The sequence below is a fragment of the Bactrocera tryoni genome, chromosome 1 (assembly GCF_016617805.1).
Source record: "Bactrocera tryoni isolate S06 chromosome 1, CSIRO_BtryS06_freeze2, whole genome shotgun sequence".
NCBI lineage: Eukaryota > Metazoa > Arthropoda > Insecta > Diptera > Tephritidae > Bactrocera > Bactrocera tryoni.
Genome location: NC_052499.1, coordinates 15,201,056 through 15,213,242, shown reverse-complemented (window position 1 = coordinate 15,213,242; position 12,187 = coordinate 15,201,056).

Here is a 12,187-nt window from a genome sequence, read left to right as displayed (position 1 = left end):
GACTGTCAACATCAAATTTGACCCAGGCGAGTTAATTTAATTTAATTATCTAATTTGAAAAAGAAAAATAAGCTTTAAAGGATGCGCCATGAGTCTAATGACTCAATATACACATGTATATGTACATATATGTATATTAAAATTACCATACCAACTTTTCGCGTCGTAAACAAATGGCTGCTAAAGATTAATTGACATATGGAGAACAAACTTTACACGAAAATTCAAAAAAGATTGCACCAATCTAGGAAAAAGTATTGATTCGGGTCTATCCGGGTCAAATGTGATCTTCGATGTAAAATTGCAATGCATTATTTCCTACTGGGTCAACGTTATTGCGGTTGCTGCGTTGTATTTGTTTTCTCACCATTCAAAACTTCTGCATGTTTATAATTCGGCATGCGAACTGCTCTTCTGCTATGATATTGTCTAAACCCCCTTCCATTATTCCATAAGTATAGGAATGCTTAGAAGCGTTGAAGATGCACAAACATTCTATTTGCCAGCATAAGCATGTGGCAAGCGATTTAGGCAAAGAACATAAAAAAAACTTGTTTTATGTTCTCCGATTGAGGGGTGTCAAAGAAACACACACACACACCAAGCGTTTGGTTTCGATTGAAGATAGATTGCGTGAGCGCTTGCGCGCCCTCAACTGTCAAATAGTGAATAACTTTTGAAGAGAATGCGGGTAAAATTACGCTACGCTATCGGAAGGTTGCAGTTTAATGGCATGAGAATAGTCAATGAATGTAAAGGATCTCAGGAATTGACCGATCTTTTGCATTGGATTTGCGATCAATGGTAATACATGAGTTTTTGTGATTTTATGCAAAGGACGAAAAATTCTTTTGTACTTATTGAAGAAGTTATAGCATAATTAGAGGAGATGTTTTAAGTAGTTATTGTTGATATTTTAATAGCGTCGCAAATTATACTCTTAAAAGAAAGTAATGATTGTGTGACCTATTAAATTTTCATATTTTCATAATATTGTAACACTCTGAAGGATTTTCGTATTAAATAATCTTAATTCGACTTGAAGGTTATTTATATTAAACTGCGTGGCTAGGAAGAACTATTAAAAAATTTTTGGTTGACTGGCTGTTTTATACTCTTGCAACATGTTGCTACAGATTATAATAGTTTTGTGCACCAAACGGTTGTTTGTATCACCTAAAACTAATCGAGTTAGATATAGGGTTATATACCATATATTAGTATATACTATAAATGATAAGGATGATGAGTAGAGTCCGATTGACTGTCTGTCGTTCGTTCAAAAAGTAGAGGACGAGTTGGTAGATGGGCGTAATCGAACCACAAAACGCCAAAGCTATAAAATGACATAAGTAAGCACTAAATATAGGTAAAGTTCTGGAATATGACACAGTCCATCGTAGTAGCAAGAGGCTAAAAGTTTTGAAAAAAACTCCACCTAATAAATTTAATGAACATATCTCCCAAACCAAATTGGCTCAAGATAAATCCTATAAGAATCCTGAAAATCAGTGTGAAAATTGATGAAATCGGATCATAAGCCCGCTCACTCTTCATATAACGGTACTGATAAAAACCACTAAAACTACGATAAATCAGTAGCTAAATACGTCAGAGACATAAAAATTTACCTCCAGACGGCTTTATAAAAGCAGGGATCAAAGTTGGACAATGGGTGTGGCACCGCCCACAGTTATGTGAAATTGCATATTTCGTTTCCCGCTTCACCAAATTCAACCAAATTAATTTTTTAATACAAAGTGTTTCCATCACCTGAAGGAATTTCGCGGTTATTGATCTTAGCAAGTTGCAAGAGTATAAAATGTTAAATACATCTTAACTAAGACCTTCCTTATTCGCTCAAATTTAGTTATATATACAAGGTGCGTTCCAAAGTAAACAGGACTTTAAAAAAAAGACAGAACAAATGGATTTTTCAGTAAAATCAATTTATTTTATTCAAAAAGTCTCCTTCTGCTTCAATACAGCTTTTTACACGGACCAAAAGCATGTCGAACGAGTGTCTTAGCTCGTTGGCCAGTATGCCGGTGCAAGCCTTTTGAATGGCCTCTACGTCTGCATAACGCTTTCCTTTCATGGGCAAATGCATTTTTCCGGAAAGGAAGATGGCGCACGGTGCCATATCAGGTGAATACAGGGAGTGGTTAATGGTTAAAATGTGATTTTTGGTCAAATAATCGTCCTTCGAATGTTGGATTCTGAGCAATTTTTGGTTGTCAGTCGAACAAACCGTGCACACATCTTTCGTAAGCCCAAATGTTCGGTCAAAATGCGATAAATCGATGTTTTGGAAATGTTCAATTCCATTTCCATGAAATTCAATGATGATTTCGGCTGATTTTCAATGAATTCACGCACAGTTTCGATGAAATTTCCGGTGATTACGCATTTTGATTGGCCCACATGTTGATCGTCATTTATGTTCTCACGACCACTTTGAAAACGTTAAAACCACTCGCGCACTCTGCTACGGGATAGGCAATCATCGCCATAAACTTGTTTCATCAATTGAAACGTTTCGGTAAAAGTTTAACCAATTTTAAAACAAAATTTAATGTTGGCTCTTTGATAACACAAACATTCTGACACTTAAAACGCAATAACTTCACTTACAATTAATTAATGAAATGACATGAAAATCTCACTGGACAATCGATAAAGATAGCAGATTTTAACGCACCAGTCGACATAAAGATGGCGCCACTATGATGCGCTAGATTCCAAAAGTCCTGTTAACTTTGGAACGTACCTTGTATAGTTACTATATAATGCTCCTGCGCATGGTATCAAAGATTCGGGGCAGCCGAAGTTGACGTTTTTCTTTTTCTTTACACCCGCTGATTATCAGCTGACCAGTAGATTTTACTATTATATTTTTATTGTTCGGACTTACTTTTGACGAAATTGCATAATAACAAAAATATATCGAGTTTTTAAGTATCATCCACAAATTAGTTTCGTTTAATAACGAACACGCATACATACATACATATGTACTTATTTAAGTGTATAAGTTTGTTGAATCGTGCAATTTAAGCTGTAAGTGCTTTTAGGTCAGCCAACAATTTTCCCATGTCCTTAGAAATTCGATGTGTTAGGTTCTGCCCATCTATCTATGTTTTGTATGCACACATAAATACATAAGCGCATAAAATTTTCGACCCTCTTTTTTCGGAGTCTAATTTTCAGTTAGTATTGTGTTTATTTCCATCTCATTAGCAAGAAAAGATACCCATTTGAGTAGTGCCCACGTCAGTTGTTCCGCTGTGGGTCACGTGTTGCGCTCGTTCCGAATTTTTAAAATTAAAAAAAAAAAACAAAAACTTTCTACATATAAAAATATCAACCACCGCTTATGGCATTTCATGTTTTTTAATAATATGTAGAAGTTTGTATGGAAGTGTTCTTAAATATCAGCACTTAAATAGTTATACGGCGGAGGCACAGTGTTTTGTTTGTCTAAATAAGTGAAATGAAGAATTGTTTCAATTCGCTACTGTAAGACACTGTTCATAAAAAATTCGAAGTTTTTACTTTCTTTCCTTTATGCTTTCGATATTAAAATACTAATTATGTCTTTTATACCCTGAAGTTTGTTATACCTAGAAGGAAAAGTCGGAGATCCTATAAAATATATAAAAGTGAAATATCGTTCTGTAACTTTGTACACGCCCTTTTCTTCCCAAAAAGGTACGGAATCTGTTGAAAATGCCAATATCGGACCGTGGTCGTCATCAAAAGGGGGGTCTCTCATACGAGGCTTGTTGTTCCTTTTCATTGGGGGTGTTTTTTACATGACGGGTCCCAAACCCAGCGCACAACCCTATGTGGAGGATGTTTCGCCTTCTCACTTTAGCTCGCCTTCGAACGGATGTTCTTAGGCTACCCAGAGGATACTTGGTCAAAGACCGGAAGTTGTGAGCTACTTGAGCCATGTGTAAAAGAATCGTTTCTGGCCACTCCCAAGTGAATGGCGATCAGAGAACTTTCCTCACTTGCGTGAACTTCTACACATGACTCCATCCTCCACGGATACACGGACCACTATAACATTAAGCTACCATACAAACTGAACGATCAAATACATATCGTTAAATAGACAACTTTTTTATTTGACAAGATATGTTCAATAAATTTGGCAGAGATTATTGCTTAAGAAAAGGTATAATCTCCGGGAAAATTGTGTAGATCGGATCACTACAGCATACTAATTGACCAAAATTTAGTTATTGTATGGAAACTTTTGTGTTTCTGAAGGGTATTATAGTATATATTCCGAAGTTAACGTTTTTCTTGTTTTAATTTTAGAATGGAAATCCATTTTTTTCTGTAAGTAACTTTAACTCCTGATGAATCCTTTGTAAGACATTTTTAAAATATGAGAATTGTTATAATATATCTTAAGGGAAATAGTTAAAGCACTCATTGGAAATTATGAGAAGTTCTGCTAAAAATACCGATTTTTGACAGAATTTCTTAAGAATAGCGAGTAGTTTTTGGTTCCTCAATTGGATTGTGAAAAATAAAAATCCCAAGCGTGTTCACTGTTCCGATGTGCCGGCACTTTTCGCGGTTTCACGTTCCGTCACAAACGCTTACCACTCCATTAGAGGGTTGAAAATCGCATTTTCCTTCTCTACAGGCCGAACGTAGCGCGTGTCATGCTGAGTTTGATTGACTGACGACGATGCATCGGTACTCGAGCGATCGTAACCTTTTTTCAATACGAGTATTACATTTCTCGTGTGATCTTCTGCCCTGCTTGCCAGTTTGGTGGTATGCAATGCTCAGCAGCGTTGAAGGGAATATTTATGATGTAAGGGGCATTACGGACACAACGTGCTCACGCGAAGGGTATACTCGTTTGTGTGTGTTTGTCTGTATGAACGAACAAACTCTTATAATATATGCAGTTTTTGCATAGGGGGAGTTTATCTCAAAAGTTATATTGTGTGACATATGGGTCTCAAACTGTGTTTTAAGTTCGTACTTTTTGCTTTCGGCACTTTTGTGCAGAAGATCGATGAAACGATTTGAATATATTCCGTTCGTTCATTAGGGATGGAGTGAAGATTTGAATGACTTGTAGGACTATCAAGGAATTGTGGCAATAAAAGTTAAAGTTATAATGATGGGTCACCATAGCTAAGTTGATTAAGCGCGTAGATTGTTTGGTGGCTGGTTGCATGCAACTTTCGAAATACAACCCGCCATGAATGGGAGTGGGAAAATGAATTGTTGCATGCGATCATGTCTGTCGTTCAAAAACGGTATGCAGTATTCGGAGTAATTTGTGAATATTATTACCATGAAGAAGTTTGTTAACTTTTTTACTTTACGGCTTAGAAATATATAACTGAATTGTCTTGTAAACTTTGGCTGCAAGAAGCTGCAATGTCCATCACAGGTACATTTTAACTTTTTTACTTTACGGCTTAGAAATATGTAGCTGTCGAACTGAATTGTCTTGTAAACTTTAAGATATCGTTTTGAAATTTTGCAAACGTCATTTTCTGCAAGAAGCTGTCGGAATGTCCATCACAGGTATCGGAATTTTTTTTTACTATATGTTATTTCCTAAAGCAACAATGTAATCTCCGAAGAAAATGTTCAGATCGGTTGACTATAGCATATAGCTGCCATACAGACTGAACACATAGTTACTAACAGAAATGCACCTGCGAAGTCTATTTAGCTTCGGTGCAACCGAAGTTAACGTTTTTTCTTGTTTTTTTACTTTTGTTGTTTGCAAAGAATTTTCAAATCGAATTAAGGTTACTTAATAAGGAAATCATATTTTTTTATGAAAATCTTGTTTTCGATTTTGATCGGCCAATTTGAATGTCAGCTCTTTGTTTGAAATTGTAGCTTGAATTGTATTCTTGGACAATAGGTACCTATTCTAAGCCATATTTCGTGGAGATACAAAAACTTGATTTTGAACGATCAGTTTTGGTATATGGCTAATATATGTAGCATACAGTGGTCTGATATTGGCGGGGACAAAAATACGAATAATGAGGCGAATTGATTTAATTCCATAATCGGAAAAAAGTGCCATAACTAAGACACAATATAAGATACAAAATTTGAATTTTTGCAGAGAACCATTTAAAAAAAAAATTATAAAAAGTGTACGTGACTCCGTCCTATAATAGGTTTATTGTAAATTTCTCCCAAACAACGAAAGCCGAAGTAACCAAATTAGTTGAAATTCTTTCCTTTTGTGATATAGTGTATAAAAGGTGAATGATCTAGCTAAGCTCTCCTATCATACAAAACTACTAAAACTACGATAACTGGCTAACATAAAATATTAAATTTAACCAAAAAGATAACAGCGAAGATCTGTGTGTGCATCGGTATAAAATTTGGTTGTTTGTTGTTGTAACAAGATGAACTTTTTAATGTAACCGAACGCAATGGCATTAAATGGACGGTTCAAAAATGCACAAATCGCTTCAGTATTTCCTTTCGACCTTTATGCCTAATATAATGATTTTCCCACAATATATGAGATATCTTAACGCATCTTAACAAAATTTAAAAAAATCATTATTTCGGGCTTATTTTAGTTCAGTCAGTTCCCAATGCATATTGTTGACTTTTAAGCCAAAATATTGGTCAATCTGTAAGATATATTATTGAAATTCAGGAATAATTCTTTCCCGATAGTAATGTCCTCTTGTGTCAAATATGGCTAAAATCGCGTCAGACTCAAAGTCAGTTCAGTTAAAATGGCACAGATAAGTTCTATCATATCTAGTTTGATTACTATTTAGAGTATATATAATGCAAGAAGTCTAATTATATAACAGGTTGTTCAATAAGTTTTGTCTTACGATAAGAGAGGGCGTTGCTACTAGCCCAAAATTTTTTTTGTTTTGTTGGTACACTCTTCATATGAACATATGTACATATGTGAAGTTTCATTTCAATCTTTCAATTCATTCTTTGTTTACAAGCCATTTAGTGTCGCCGTGTGACAGTAGTTTTTTACAATAGATAGAATTGAATATAGTGCAGTGATAAAATTCTTATTTAGGAATAGAACAAAAACACATTCGAATGAGACTTTGTCAGAAACATTTGGAGCGTTTTAAAAAGGATAAAGTGGATTTTGTGCGTCGATTGATCACTAGGGATGACACTTGGGTCTACCACCATGATCCTGAGTAAAAATAAGAGGCTAAGGAGTGGTGTGAACCTGGCTGTTCGGCATCGAAACGACTTCGTGTCCGGAAATCGGCCAAGACGGTTATGGCATCATTACATTTTCGGGATGCGAGACGAATTTTGTTTGTGGATTACTTGCAAACTAGTATTTCACTTCTGAATATTATTGCAACCTTTTGAACCAGTTGAAGGAAAAAATTCGTGAAAAAAGACTTAGGATAATGCACCGTGTCATAAGAGCATTTTGACAATGGCTAAAATCCATGAATTAAATTTCGAATTGTTGGAGCCCACCGTATTCACCAGATTTGGCCCCCAGCGACTTCCATTTGTTTCCAGAGCTCATAAAATTTATGCGTGGTAAGCGTTTTTCGTCAAATGAAGAGGTCATAAAAGCTGTTGAAGCGACTTTTACAGATCTTCCGGATTCTCACTGCAGGAATGGGAGCCACAGATTAGAGGATCGTTCGAGCAAGTGGAATTATACTCAATAATAAAGTGTATTTTGAATCATAAAATCGTGAGCCATATGTAGAAGTTTATGCAATTGAGGAAAGTTCCCTGAGCGCCATTTACTTGGGAGTGGCCAGAAACGATCCTTTTACATATGGCTCAAGTAGCTCACGACTTCCGGTTTTAGAACAAGTATCCTCTGTGTAGCCAAAAATATCTGTTTGAAGGCCAGCTAAAGTGAGAAGGCGAAACATCCCCTCCCCAGGGTTGTGCGCTGGGCTTGGGACCCGCCACGTAAAAACCTTACCAATGAAAAGAAGAAAACAGCATCGGATAAGAGAAGTTTGAATAGCAATTACCGGTCTGAAGAGTAACAAAGCGGCGGGGCCGATGGTTTGCCGGCCGAGCTATTCAGACACGGGGGCAAAGAATTGATAAGAAGCATATATGGTCGAACGAAAACTAAAACGGCTGTGTAAACTGACATTGAGCAATACTAAAAGCTCCGTTGGGATCGCGAAAGACCTCTCCGAGCCGTTCGATACCAAATGAGATTTCAGGCAAGGGGACTCCCTATCGTCCCGTCCACTATTCCCGTCCTGCTGTATAGTGCAGAGGCATGGACGATGAAAACATCTGATGAGTCCACGTTACAAGTTTTCGATAAAAAGGTTCTGCGGAAGATTTATGGTCCTTTGCGCATTGTCAACGGCGAATATCGTATTCGATGGAACGATGAGCTGTACGAGGTATACGACGACATTGACATAGTTCAGCGAATATAGAGACATCGGCTATGCTAGCTAGATCATGTCGTCCGTATGGATGAAAATACTCCAGCTCTGAAAGTGTTCGACGCAGTACCCGCTGGGGGGAGCAGAGGAAGAGGAAGACCTCCACTTGTTTGAAAAGATCAGGTGGAGAAGGACCTGGCTGCACTTGATATCTCGAATTGGCGCCAAATTGCTAAAAGAAGAAACGATTGGCGCGCTGTTGTTAACTCGGTTATACGGGGTTATAAGAAGAAGAATTAGTAATTCATACAATATTATTTTTACATAGGTGTTTAAATAACAAATTATAAATTAATATGTCTTTTTCCAGGAATGGTAAGAAAAAAATTCAAAATTAGGATTCTTAAACAAAGGTAGTCAAATGAAAGTACAAACTTTGAAAAAAATACAAAATGTTTGGTTTAAAAGTAAATTTAGTAATTACTATTCCAACCTTTGTTCTGAATTACTGCACGAAGACGAAGTTTTTTAGACTCTAGTCTTATTTTCATATTTGCAATGGAAATCATAGGTTGTTTTCTCCCGATATATGTAGTTTTTAAAACCAAATGTTCGTAATTTCTTTTGCATTGTGCTAATAAAAACATCCAAACTAAGCCTTTGATCAACTCCCTTGATGAAATTTCATGCTTTTCAGTAAATTTTCTTCGTATAAGTTGCTCAGCGTGTATGAAAATGTGGGCTTTGGACCTCCACCGTATTGAGTCTTGCATGTATTCCTTTTTTTGAAGTTTTCAAAAATCTTTCTTGCCCTCTTCCTATCTTCTACAATTAAGATCCGAATTTTTTCAGTTTTCCGAATTTTTCACTGAGAACAAAACAAAAAAATATTCAGCATAACTGAAACTCACTTAATAAATGCATTTTTTTAATCTGCAGTAAAACCCAGTTTTACCTTCAAAGAAATGAGCCAAAGCTAAAATTATACTTTCATTTGACGCGCGATCGTAGGCTCACTAGCGAAGACCAATCACTGTCGATCGCGTAAATATTTTTCGTGTATAAATAATAAGTATAAATTTTACTCTAACTGTTTATTTACACAACGGTGCATCTTCATGATATGTTTTATGAATTTATTCTTAAGCGAAAAGTAGGAAGTAAATGAATACTCTGAGGTCGCCAGTATACTTTCATTTGATGCCTAGTATGTATGTATGTGTATTAAGAAGTGAGCATATCTAATCGCACTTTCGCATACATTCTTATCAGCCATCAAAACCGCGTTTTGGGAAAGAAGAAGTTAATTTTGTAGCTGCGTTGGTAGACTCTTATTGCGTGAAAGTAACACTTGGATTAACTTTTGTCTTGCTTTCATTTTGCTATTAACAGTAATAACAACAACCTCAATAATTTTCGCTGAATTTCCCACATTAAGACAAACAAACCATTCAAACAAACAAAAGGCATAAAAAAAAACAACCAGAAACAAGATAAAATCTCATAATATTCGATACTTTATTTCGCGGTATGCGGCAGCATTCTCGCACTTGGGTGTACCGTAGTTTTCAACGATGCGGGCGCCTCTTTGCCTTCGACCTTTGCTTTCTGTTCGAGTGCAAATGCAACGCGCATTTAGTCACACGCTATCAAGCGCTCTTGTGGCTGGCCACTTAATGAGCGGCAAAAGGAAAATGCACCCCAGTCGCCTAGTTTCGGTTCGGAATAATTCGGTTTGTACGAGGATTCATTAAATGCGCTTATGGTAGATCGATGCTTGAGGAAGACAATCGAAGCATCACGAACTGTTGTTGTTATTGTTTATTCTTTTTAGTTTTGTTGTTGATATTACTGTGACTGAGGGTAAATGTTTTATGAAGGTTTAAAAGGTCCTCGAAGGTGAAGTGTGAAATGTTGGTCGAAATGGGTTGGGTTGCTCATGAAAATCGTACAATGAAATTTCGTACTTATCATATTCACACAATTCAAGCTGGTTAATTACACGCGCCGCATCAATCAATCGAAGTCAAGTAGAGATAACTTTTACTGCACGCTACCAAAAAATTGGAAATTCATTAATGAAAGGGGTGTGGTGGGAATAAAGGCGAAACTTTTTTCAGTTTTCAATAAAAGAAAACAGTAAGAATTTATATGTAATTTGCGAAACATATGTATCTTAATTGAGAGCTGAAGAATACCACTACCTGGCTAAGCACTAATTATGCTTTCTTCTTCTTTAGCGAAAGAGGTGTTGATGGAGCTTCAGTGCATACTGATAAGGGTAAAGTACTTGTATTTTTCAAGTTATTGACGATTCCATATATAATATTAAGGATGTTAGAAATATCTCCTAAGATTGCTAGATTGAAAGTAAAGGGATTGAATGTAAAATAAGTCAAAAGAAAGTTCAAACGATTTCACTAATTAAATGCAAATTGATTTCTTATTCTTTATAGTCACCATAACCTGCGGAGACTGGACGCAGACGTTTGTTGAGAGAGTAAAAAAACATAACTTGTAATGAATTGCCGATAATAATTTGATCTCATATATCGTGTTAAAATAAAGATAATCTGTTTTAGCAAAAATTAGGATAATATGGAAATTATCAGTGAAAGAAATTTTGGTAAAAAAAATTATGTGTAAAACGTAGCTGTAGTTTAGAGCGGAAATGGAGAGTTAATGATGATGATTTTCGCTCTTTTAGTTGTTTCTAATCTATTCGCAATTTCGTCTAATCACGAGTATTTAAGGGGTTGCATGGGTTTCCTCGGGTAAAAAACAGCCTTTTTCCAACAATTTTTTTCTCATATAAAAATTTAAATATTTTATTACAATTCTTTATTGTTACAAACAAAGAAATTCTGAATTTTTTGCGAAAAAAAAATTTTAAACTTGACCATTGCGACTACATTTCCGATGATCCCTCGGAAAAAAGATGCGCCCTTCTTCTATGTCTTAAGAATTGACTCAAAGACCTGTGTAAAATTTTATGAAGATCGGCTTAGTAGTTCTCGAGAAATCTTGCCAACCGACTTCAAAAACACAGTTTCGAGAAAACTATAAACTATAGTGACTCTATAGTGACTCGATCTGCACAATTTCTCCGAAACCTTACCTTGGACAGTAATCATTTGATTCCGGCCTTTCAGTGGGTATGGCCAATATGCTATGATATATTAGTTCGGTCTGAATAATTTCTTCTTCCTTGTTTTTGATAATAACCCAATCAAATATTCGTGAGGATATCACGTCAAATTAAAAAAAAATTCCATACAAGCACTTGGTTGCGATCGTTCCGTTTGTACGATATCTCACTTTATAGGGTCTCCGACGCTCCCTTCCGGGTGTTAGCAAATATTAAATTTTGTTTTAAACTTGAGAAAACGTTTACTGATTTCAAATGATGAAAAAAGTTTCTGGTGATCAGTGCCTATCCCGTAGTAATGTGCATGAGTGGTTTAAGCGATTCCAAGAAGGTCGTGAGAACCTCTGGGACGATCAGAAGTCGGGCCGGCCAAGATCAGTGATTACCCAAAACAATATTGAAAAAGTGCAGGAATTTATTAAGAATGAGCCGAAGAGTTCGTCCCACCTGGCCAAACGATTAATGCTGTGTTTTACCTTGCTGTTATGAAGCGTCTTTGTCACGCATTCGTCGTGCTCCACCACAATACCGTGAGGCAGGGTCCTGGCGCCTGTTGCACGATAATGCGCCGTGTCATCGGTCGACGCTTGTCACTGATTTTTTGACAAAAACTCCATATTAACCATTAATCACTCACCCTACTCACCTGATCTGG